Raw genomic sequence first — 12,308 nt, forward strand, 5'->3', positions numbered from 1 at the left:
TTTGTAAAGAAACTTGTCAACATCCAACTATTATCTGGTTACAGGACTCAGAGCTGCTATTGACCACATAGCCTCTCGTCACGACTCCAGAAAACAATAGGTACCAGCCGTACTCATAATGGGACAGGTGCAATATTTCTCCTTATATTTTCTACCTTCTTGGTCTCTTGGTTACTATGCTTAGGTCTATCTATAGTGAAAGACCTGGATTCCATAGCGTCTCCAAGCAGTCTAGTAAAGTCTTCAACCAGTTTTTTATGCTTGCTCATTCATACTTACAAGTAAAAAAGGAAAGAGATTTGTGGTTGACAGTCACATAGGTGAGTATCTTCCCTTCTATATTCACTTGTGTTGGCTAGGGGAATGGCTCACTATGCACTCATATTTTAAACTATGCAGTATAGCTTCCTCCAGTGTTTGAGGGAAAGAAGACCTAACTTGCAAACATTGTTGAGACAACTTTGACACAGGCTTAGTAAGGCAACCATATTTGGAATATATCCATATAACAAAAAATAAACAGAAAAATATTTTGATCCAAAGCACACCAAATTGTGAGGTGTTGTGCACTTTATGGATGAGGAAACTAAGGCATAGAGGGATTGTGTAAATATACCCAAAGGCACACAGCTAGTCAGAGCATTGGAGTCCATGAATATAGCCATCCCCTGGTGTGCATGGATAGCACTTAGCACCATGCCCAGGGTAGGAAAATCTCTAACCTGGTTAATTTTTAGGTTTGGCCCATCTTTAGAAAGATGTATACACTTTAGACATTTCATTTTTAGGCTGCAAATAAAGAAGCCTATTTTAACTGTAAAGACAACTAACTGACAGTAAATTCAGGAACTTGAAGATTACATCATTGGGGTTTATGTGCTAACATTTCACAATCACCCTTTTATTATGAGAGCAACCTTTGGTAAGCATTTTCTATTGACCTATATGAGTAGCAAAAATGCGTAAAACATCCTAATGAATTTATGAGTTTGGAACCTTATTTTTATATATTCTTCTTTTGTTTAATTACTAACTTTACTTGGAGGAGAGCTGCATCTGCTAATGAGAGGTTGTTACTCATAATTATTTCATAACTTCAAGATAATCATGTGTATTTTCTGATCTATTTTTCAGATTGTATATAAATTAATCTACTGATTGCATCATGGTTTTTGACATTAAACCAAAATGGAGAAAATTTGTTAAGTCCTGAAGTCGTAAGATGGGAGATTAGATAGCCACCTTTTAGAAATAGCTAGGACACCTTGGAGAAAAAAGGAGTGCTATTAATAATTATGGCTAAACAACTGGGCTAAACCAAGATTGTTCCTAACAAACTAGGACATTTTTTTCACCCTAGCATTTGAGTGTTTATATTCTGGATCTCTTCTCTGGATTCAATTCTTACTTCTTCTGGATTATAACTTGCAGTAGGTTCCTAAAAATGGCTGATAGTAGGTAAAACTATGGGAGTCCTGGTGTGTATAAATATATATCTGTTCTATTCTCAGACTCAATTAAGAATGTTCATAATATAAAATTTGGAGTGTAAAGTCATTTGCCATAGAGTTTTGAAAGCAATTTTTTCCATTTATTCTAGTTTCCAGTGTTATTTTTGAGAAATCTGATGCCATTCTGGTTGTATGTTCTTTATATGTGATATGTTGCTTTGCTTTTGTATTTTTCTTAATCTATTTCTCCTTGTTTTTTTCCTTTACTTCTTTCTTTCCTGAATTTAAGATAGAAGATTTTGTGTTTATCATTTTATATAATGAACATTATTAATGATGTGCCTTGGTTTACTTTGTTGTTGTCATTTTGTTTTGTTTCTTTCACTTATTGTGCCGAGTAATTAACAATATGATAACCTGAGGACAAATGTCCTCAGTTCTGAATGCTTTTCTTCTGTTATTTTTTTAGATAATTTCCTCTCCTCCATTCCTTCTATGCTCTCTAGACCTTTTGTTAATAAGACATTACATCTTCCCAATTGACTACTTTCTTTTTTATTCTACCATTTTCCATTTCTTTGCCTTTTTGACATTTGTTCTGGGAAATTTTCTGTCTTTATCAGCCTTTCTATTACACTGTTATCTTGGCTTTCCTAGTCTTCATTTATAAGAGTACTTTCTTGTTTTCTGTTCTTTGTCAAAGCATTTGGTTCTTGTTTTAGGAACACAATATCCTTTCTTGCCTCTCTAAGGATATTATTTTTTAAAGTTTCTTCTGTACTCTGCATTGTCTGTTTGCTCTGGATTCCTTTGTTTGTATGATTATTTTTATCCTCTTTTTCATTTTGGAGGCTTTACTTAAGTGCCTGATGATCCCCTATTGCCTGTCAATGTCTATCAACGAAGCATTAAAAGCAAATCAGAAGCTCCATATGTGTGGATGGAACTTTTCCTACTGAAGGATTTCACTGTGGACTCATCAGCAAGATGACCTTTTTTTTTTTTTTAATCAAAAGCTGTCTTTAAAGTCAGTTTAGTTTCCCCAAAGATGAGTCCTTCCATTTTTCTTTTTTCTGATTTGTGGTAAAAAGTTTCCTAACCTGCTTCTCTTCATCAAATCACTGCTTTTAACCCCACTCCTTGAGCCTGACCCCTTCTGCGCCTATTGTATCTGAATGCTGGAGACTTGCCACTCAGTTTCTCTCAGAAAATAAAACTCTAGTCTCCTTAGGAAATTCAACAACTGTATACACAATGTTTGACCCAATCATATCTCCTTGGCTTTGCACCCATCAGATACCTGATGTCTCCAAATGCCGAACCTCTCAGGGGCTCACCTGTGATGTGGCTCCCCCTCTATTGGCATTTATGTTCTAACTTCCTCCGGTTTGTAATTCCCATTATCACCCCCCCCCCCCATTTGCTTTCAAAAATCTGATGAAAACTTTTCACATTTTTATACTTTCAGTCTCCGTGGAACCCACATATGCTCTAAGCATCAGCTCCTTACTACATTCAGCTGGTTAATGAGATGGCTATCTGGTGATGCCCCAGTTTCCACAATTGTCTCAGATGCTACTGAAAATCTCAAATTAGGCAAAAATCCAGATCAGAGATCTGAAGCCAGAGAACACTTCTAGCTTCACAAGATCCCTGCTGAAGTATCAAAGTAGGCAGCCTCCAGCAAATTGGGGGTTGCTGATCTTGAATCAGAGAAGGAATTGGAAAAGAAGTGGTGAGTTTGCAGAGAAAAAAACATAAGTGAAACAGAGACCTGCAGTGTTAGCAGTTGACATTTAAAAAAAAAATTTTAAATGATGAGCTTGTGGCTTTAATATCATTGCTCTATCCGAGCCTCTGAATCTTTTTATCATACCTAAAGAATTGTTCATTCATCTTTCAGGAATACATTAGAGCAGGAGAGTTTTCCCATAGGCAAAAGCATTATACATATTTGCAAATGTCTTACATAATGATGCGAATACTATGCATAGGGATGTTTTGATGAAAGGTAGAAACAATGCAGCAATTTCCAGTCTGTTTCATTAGCCATAATACTCCTAAATAAAGGGAGTTTTCTTTGTTGTTTATGCTTTTTCAAACGTTAAAAAGGCTAGTATTTAGAATTCATGGTCTGGGTATAAAGAGGAAAGCTGTTATTTGATGGAAAATGTTTGTTTCTTAATATGGATAGGTCATGTCACACTCCTGCTTCTGGTCATTATTTCCAATAACTTTGTTTAAAATACGTGCTTATTCAGGAAATAAAACCAATTTTTATTGGGATTCAGAAGCATTTTTAGTATATCATAGAAAATAAACCTGCAAATCCCAGCTGCAGGTATAAAATTGTCTTTTTGTTTAGCTTGTTACGGTCACTCAGCTTTAAAATTTTACTTTTTTTTGCAGGAGAAGCTTAAACGGGATGACTTATATTAGGAGTAAGTTGTCAATGAAAAAAAATAAACAAAAATCCCAACAGTTTAGTGCCTGCTTTGCATCTGCATAAGAATTCCCCTTTCATTATACCCCAGCTACTGGCAGCTTATTTGGCCATTGCTTAATTTGCGCTCTGTTTTTACAAATGACACTTGTACTGGCCTCTTGGGGCTGCTGAGAGAAGCCAGGCCCCTCTCTTTCCCTTGTGTCAATTCTTTTGTGAACCTTTATAATTAGCCACTTAACAAATGGAGGGAAATGAACCTTCAGCTGCAAAGTATATCCTGAAGTTAAGTCAACCATGTGACAGGCAAAACCGATACATGAAAATCTCCTTAACTCAATTGTTGAGTTGCCTCAAGGGTTAAGAGGCATTCTACCCATAATAGCCTGAAAGAGAGGCCTTAGAAGTGGTGTTTTTGATGGTTCACTATCCAAATGCCTGTTAGCCTTTTCAAGAAACAGCACACATTAGAAAAAGCACATATTTCAAAGCATGATGGCTACTTTTTTTTCCTCAAAATCTTTTGTTTTGCAGGAGAAAAATGTCAAAAGTCTGACTTTGAAAGTAACAAGATTTCCAGGTTTCAAATTTACAGATTAAATGTAAAGAAAAAAGGAAGGGAGGGGGGGTTGAAGCTTACATCTTTTGGGCTGAAGTATTTATGTGCAGAAAATGACATCATTATATATTAAGATATTAATGAATTTGTTTTCAGAATCTATAATAGGGACCCTAAGAGCGGGGTGCTATCATTACCAACTCTTTCCTTTTTATTACTAATTAGACTTCTAAATGTGAGTGTAAATGTACCTCAGAGAGTATGTATTAAAAGTTGCATATTCATAAGAGATCATTTCAAATTCATCTTCCAACAAAAACTTCAACTTTGATATTTTCTCATGTTCCCATTTATACTACATCAACATAGTCTTTTGGATTCAATTTCTAAATTCCATTGTGAACATTTTATCAAGGTATTTGCTTTTGGGAACTGTCTGATAATCTAGTCCCAGTTCAATAGGCAACAATCAAGTATTACCAGTGATTCTTTTTCAAGTTAAACATATATTGCCTCAAATGTCTACAATGAAATTTATATGGTTTAGAGGCATATTCAAATCAAAAATATACATGATATCTTTTACATAGAGCTGGGGAGACATAAATAGAGTTTATATTCGATGGGGGCTTAGAATATTACAATATTAAAAGATAAAAAATGTTAAGATACTATAATAATACCAGATGCTTTATGTCTTGAGAGCAATAAAATGGAACCTAGTAACATTTTTGTAGGGTCAGTCAGAAGATAGGTTCACTTCAAATAAGCTCAATGTGTTACTATAAATAAAAAATTTTGTTTTAACATATATCCTATCTTAATTGAAGTTTTATAGCAACTTGCCATTGGTTTCAAAGATGATTAAATTTGCTTTATGCTGTATTGAATTAGAGGATGACATTACTCAATTAAGGCCCCATCTATACGAGATCTGTTAACTCATCTATGCTTACCTTTTTACCTTTTCTTAAAGTTTTACTTAGGTACAATTGACAAATTAAAAGTTGTATACATTTAGGGTATACAACTTGGTGTCTTGACAAACATTTCTATTGTGAAATGATTGCCACTATCAGGCTGATTTAACATATCCATCACCTCACAGAGCTGCTATTTTCTTTTCTTGCTTTCTTTTAATGTGTGTGTATGTTGAGAACTCTTAAGATCTATCCTCTTTAGTAAAGTTCAAGTATGCAATACAGTTTTTTTAACTGTAGTGATCATGCTATGCAGCAAATCTCCAGAATTTACTCATTTTACATAACTGAAGCTTTGTATTCTTTGATCAAAATCTCCCCATTTCTCCCTCCCCTCAGCTCCTGGCAACCACCATTCTACTCTCTGCTTTATGATTTTGACTACTTCATATTCCACATGTAAGTAAGATCATATACCATTTGTTTTTCTGCATCTGACTTATTTCACTTAGCATGATGTCCTCCGGTTTTGGCCGTGTCGTGGCAAATGACAGGATTTCCTGATTTTTAAAGGCTAAATAATATTTCATTGTATTTTTGGGCCACATTTTCTGTCAATGGGCATTTAAGTTGTTTCCATATCTCAGCTATTTTGTTTCCTTTTTTTAAAGATTTTATTTATTTATTCATGAGAGATACAGAGAGGGGGGGGGGGCAGAGATACAGGCAGAGGGAGAAGCAGGCTCCACGTAGGGAGCCCAATGTGAGACTCAATCCCAGGTCTCCAGGATCAAGCCCTGGGCTGAAGGTGGCACTAAACCACTGAGCCACCTGGGCTGCCCCATATCTCAGCTATTTTGAATAATGCTGCAATGATTGTACAACCTCAATAGCAACAAACCAAAGAATTTGATTGGAAAATGGGCAAAAGACCTGAATAGACATTTCTGGAAAGAAGATGTAAATATGCATCTCATATATCTCATATAGCAGATATATGAAAAGGTGCTCAACATTGGTATTCAGGGAAATACACCTCACACCTGTTAGAATGACTATTAGCAAAAAAGACATATGATAACAGTTCTTTTCATGCATTGTGCAGCTATGGCTCCTGATACCAAGAAGCATCTGAAGTGTGTAGCAGCTCCAAAGCATTGGCTGCTGGATAAACTGGTGTATTTGCCCCTTGTCCACCTATTGGTCCCCATGAACTGAGAGGATATCTCCTTTTCATCACTTTTCTAAAGAATAGACTTAAATATGCACTAAATGGAGATGAAGTAAAGAAGACCTGTATGCAGCATTTTATTAAGATTTGATGACAAGGTCCAAACTGATAAAACCTACTCTGGTGGCTTGATGGATGTCATCAGCATTGGCAAGACTGGGGAGAATTTTGGTCTGATCTATGGCACGAAGGGTCACTTTGCTGTCTACTTTGCTGAGGAGGTCAAGTATAAGTTGTGCAAATTGAGAAAGACCTCTGTGGGGACAAAAGGAATCCCAAATCTGGTGACCCATGATGCTCACACCATATGCTATTCTGAACCTCCCATCAAGGTGAATGACACCACTCAGATTGATTTGGAGACTGGAAAGATTACTGATTTCATAAAGTTTGACATCGGTAATCTGTGTATGGTGACAGATGTGCTAACCTGGGAAGAATTGGTCTGATCACCAACAGAGAGACACCTTGGTTCTTTTGATGTACTTCACATGGAAGATGCCAATGGCAACAGGTTTGCCACCTGGCTCTCCAGTGTTTTTGTTATTAGCAGAGACAACAAACCATGGGTTGCTCTTTGCTGTGGAAGTGGTATCTTCTTCACCATTGATGAGGAGAAAGACAAGAGACTGGTGGCCAAATAGAGCAGTGGGTAAATTGGTTTTTAGGTGACATGATTGGAAGTCTTTATACTTAATTAAAGATAATATGGCATGGAAAACAAAAGAAATGATAACAGGTGAGGATGGTGAGGATGGGGAGAGAAAGGGAACCCACGTGTGTTGTTGGTGGGAAGGTCAATTGATGCAGCCATTATACCACACAGTGTGGGAGGTTCCTCAAACAATTGAAAATGGAACTACCTTATGATCCAGCAATGCCATATTCTGGGCATATCCAAAAGAAACGAAATCAGGATCTTGAAGAGGTATCTGCACTCCCTTGCCTATCTTTCTGGATGAGGTAGCAATGAGAGGAAGCCCTTACTATATGACTAACAGTGTGCCAGGCACTGTTCTAGGAACTGTACATATATTAGTGAATATAATCCTCATGCAATCCTGTGAGATAGATACTCCTAGCATCCTTACTCTACAGCGAGGAAACTAAGTGAGGATAAGGTCACATTGGCAGAAAGTGGCAGAACTGGGCTGGAATTTGGCTGGCTGGCTCAAGTCTGTGTCCTTGACCAGCAGGCTACAGTGAATTGTATCCCTGAATTATCAACCATCTAGCTGTATTGACCAAACTTTTGTAGTATCATGTAACTAGATCATGAAAACCCCCTAGCGATTTTCCTTGGTTGGAAGTATTTTAACCTGTCAGAAGTCTTCCAAATTGTTGGTGGATTTAGAGACCTATTATTCAAGGCTGAAGTCAGCTAGTATTAATTGGCCACATAATTTATTATCGTGTCGATGGGACATTTTGAAGAAGGAAATTGGGTGCTATTAATAATTACACACTTAGACAACTGACATAATCTGGGCTGTCCCAGGCAAATCTGGGCATATAGTTGCCCGGCAAAGTACCTCGAAGCCTGGAAGCTCAACTTTCTTAGAATGTAGACAGGAAAACAGCTGGAAATTCTTGCCAATTCTCTGGATGCCCTTGGAAAATGAAAGCAAATAATGGGTACAGTTGGAATCACCACACTGGCCTCCTACTTTGTAAATTGGAACCCCATTTTACTTTATTTTAAAAAGATTTTATTTATTTATTTGAGACAGAGACAGCATGTGCCAGGTGGAGGGACAGAGAGAGAGAGGGAGAAGGGAACACTGAGCATGGAGCCCAATGCGGGGCTCAATGTGGGGCTCAATCCCAGGACTCCCAGGACATGACCTGAGCCAAAGTCAGATGCCCAACCAGCTGAGCGACCCAGGCACCCCGGAACCCCATTTAAAAATCAATTTGAGAGTCTTAAAGCCTACTTTTAGAAATTGTTAAATCGAGCCTAGACTCTAGGCATCCTTAAAAGCAATCCTAGCCTTCCAGATTACCAGTAGGCAAACAGCTGCGAATTTTTGCTTATGAGGGTCTCAGGAGTTGGTGCCCCAGTCAGTTAAAGCTCCCTGCTATCTCCTCCTGCCCACCATCACCACACACCACTCCCTGGTCATAGCCTTGGACAGTTGCTTTAGTCAATTAATGTCATCATTGTCACTAGGTGGTAAGGAATAGTAAGCAGCCTTTTTCTCAACTCACTGAAACTGCTTACAACATAGCACAATGCTGGATACATGGTGGGTGCTTAATCCAGATTGCTGGATGAATGAATGAATGAATGAATGAATGAATGAATGAACAAATGAATGAACATGGGGAAGGACTGTTGCCCTCTTGGCACTGTTAGCAGCAATAACACACTGCACTGCCAATGGGAATACAGGTAGTGTTTTCATGGCCCTTCATGTTTTAGGGAATAGGTTATAAAATATTCCAACTGAAAGTCAAGTTGCCTATAAAAAATAGAAATCCACAATCTTTATGCCTGAGTGGCCTATTAGAATAGATTAATTCTGGTGGTATGGCTGCTAAGACACCTATAATTTGATGATAATGTTCCTCATGTTCAAAATGTTGTTCCAACTTTGACAGCTGGATTTAGGAAAAGTGCGATCCCATAAATATATAAGCCTGACTGCAGGATTTCCATCTTTGAACTTTTGGTACTTCTTTCCCACTTAGGTCGTCCTTGGCCCCACTTCATTCATCTAAGACCTGCCTTTTCCTGGGAGTCTGATCAAGTCTGTCTTCTTTGCATTGCATTTCTCCACCATCATTCATGGTGAACTCTCTTCCATCTTCCACCTGAATCCTGTAACACAATCAATCTGTTTGCTCCATTGAGTAAAAGGCACAATGTGTATGGTTTACATAATAAGTTACATAAGAATGTTTTTACAGAGAAGACTGTGTGTCTTTTCCTTGTCCTGATTACTGATAGATATATGTGTTGCAGAATTAATTCTCACAATTGCTTTTATTATAACATAACCGTTAGGTAGCCAAGTTCTGGGGAGGGGGGAAGAATTTTAGACCTCAACTACTTCTAACTATTAAAAGCTATGTGTATCTACTCAAAAGAACCTAAAGAATGCTCAGATAGGCTTAGATCAGTAATGAGAATATTAATCAAAGGTGTGAGGACTTAAGTGTTATAATTGTCTTATAAATAGTGGACAATGATTGCTTGGTTTATAATGAGCACTGGATTATTTCTGTTAATGACTAACCAGAAATGTGCATAAGTAACATATATTTGCAACATTTATTATGTAAGTAGATGAATGCAGTTGTGCATAGCAGTTCAAGGCAGCATCTGTGTGGTTAATCAGAATGATATAGGCAATAGGTGAGATAAGACTTCAGGTAAGTGATCACTATGAATTTTTCAGATCTTTCCTAGCTCTAAAGCAATGCCTAAGGATGTAACGACTTTTTCTAAATACCCACTTAATGACAGAAGGCTGAGGTACCTTCTGTTGATTATGGCATACTAAACACAGCTGTAGTGTTCTACGAGTTAAGCATCCCTCATGTGAGTCCAACATACACCAGGATGCAAATGAAAACAGCCTGTTGGTTTTTTTCTTTGGTTCTCCAGTTGTGCTAAGTAAGAAGGACTAGATGAATAAACTTAGGCATGAGGATGTTTCTTACTTCACAAATGCAACACAGAGAGGTTTCCTGAGTCCCAAGCCAGTGCTTTCAGTTTCCTATGTTACATAATGAATTTACATTCTTTTAATGGGTGAGTTACACAGAAGACATTAGCCAGAGGATGAACTTCCACATTTTCCCTTCTTGTTCCCTGATCACAATCCTGAATTGGTGATAGTAGAACTTAAAAGATAGTATGATGGTAGGTGGATGTTATTATAGTCCTTCTGGTACCATCTCCACAGCATTTGCCACGTGTAATACTCATAAGTTTTGTTGGTGCTATTAATGAAGAATTTGTATTGAGAAGAAAAGTGATTTGGGAAGGCGAGAGTGAAAAGCATTTTTTCTCTAATATTTCTGAATGATGCTGCAGGGGGCAGCAAGAAAGCATTCCTTCTGGGCACAGAGAAATGGTCTCTTTTGAGTTGGTAAACAGAGAATGTGGGTGTGCTGGCCCATCAAGTTAATGCAAATGAACAATATACCCAGAGTACTACAGTCCATGGGAAAAAGAGGAAGTAGGGATGTGTTCCATCTCTTCAAAACATTATACCCATATGGCAATTTTATAAATTCTTTTGTCAATTTTACATATCATTCTTCCGTATATTGTTCTTAACTACATGATCATGATGAATAGAAGCAAATTAGACATATTACTCTATATAGGAGGCCATATTGACCTATTCTAAAGTGCATTATTGGACCAATTTTAAAACAGAAGAATCAAAGTAATTGATTGGTGGCTGTGGGAATGTTGCTTCCACCAATATTTAAGTATATTTTGAACTCTATGCAGCTAAGAGAAACTAATTGAAGTTACATATGCATAATTTTTGGTGCAACAAAAACAGAAAGAAAATATTCTGAAGAGCAAATTTTAAAGCCACGACACTCCAATATTTCATCCAAATAAAAACTAAAAGTCCTTCACACTGGCATAAAGTATTATTTTTTCATCTCTTTAAATAATTTGTAAGGTAGGTTATTCTTACTTTGAGAAATGTGTGTTTTAGGAAATTTTCCAACATGAATTTTGGAGAATAATATAATAAATACTTAAAATCAATTCTAGATCACCAAAATTTTAAGTGATAATTTTGGCAGCCTTTCCAAAAATCGTGATTTTATTCTAGATTTTTAATGTAAAACATGCTAAATTAGCGCATGTTCATTGTTTCTATTGCTTTTTCAATTGCCATACTTCTGACGTATTATGGTGCACACCTTAATTTCCTTATGATTCTCAAATTACTTTTGCTTAAAAGTAATGAAGCAAATTCCTCTTAAGTTTGGTTCATTGTTTTATTTGGTTGAAGCCAGCTGAAGGGAGAATGTAGACATATCTGTTTGCATGTGTCCAGTTTTTTATCCACCCAGATACAAGTCAAGACGTAGATGGGAAAATGGAACCAAGCTTCCAAGGAATTGCTTTTAACATTTAGGAAAAATTCTCGCCACATAAAAACTCACTAATTACTGTCACAGGTGCCTTGCTTCTCCATCGCCCCTATCTTGTTTTCATGGTTGAGAGAAACTTATCTTTCTCAAGCAGATTTGGGGGCCCACTGAACACATAGCGACATAATTGACATATTAATCTCTTTGCTGCTCTCTTAAGGCTCAGTGCATACTGATGGCAGTCATCCAAACCATTCTTCTCCACCTTTCACTTAACAAGCATAAAAATAAATGAATATTTAAAGTAGCAGCAAATGTATTAACTGGAAACAAATAGGTTTCATTTGTAACAAGTGCACACGGGTTAATTAACAAGAAGGAGCTTTTGTGTTGAAACAGGCTCCCTGATGCTGGTCGGGCTGGTGCCGTTAAGGGCCAATTGAGCTCCATAGGATAATTATCAGGTATCAGTGCACTCTTCCATTGGTTAACAAAGTGCTGCCCACGATTTGCCTAAACCTATAAACCGTCATCTGTGATCCTCAGCAGCAATTAAGTGACAAACATCTTCTCGGCTGAGACTTGGGATAACAAAAGAGTCACGGTAGTATTTAAGTAGCCAGAAGGATATTTT

The 12,308-nt window shown here is 37.2% G+C and overlaps 1 pseudogene; it reads left to right on the forward strand.

Annotated features, from left to right (window-relative positions):
- The first annotated feature begins 6,480 nt into the window (after window positions 1-6,480).
- Window positions 6,481-7,260, forward strand: LOC121477039 (annotated as a pseudogene).
- Window positions 7,261-12,308: the final 5,048 nt, after the last annotated feature.

This window comes from Vulpes lagopus, chromosome 16, assembly GCF_018345385.1.
Source record: "Vulpes lagopus strain Blue_001 chromosome 16, ASM1834538v1, whole genome shotgun sequence".
In the NCBI taxonomy this organism is placed as follows: domain Eukaryota; kingdom Metazoa; phylum Chordata; class Mammalia; order Carnivora; family Canidae; genus Vulpes; species Vulpes lagopus.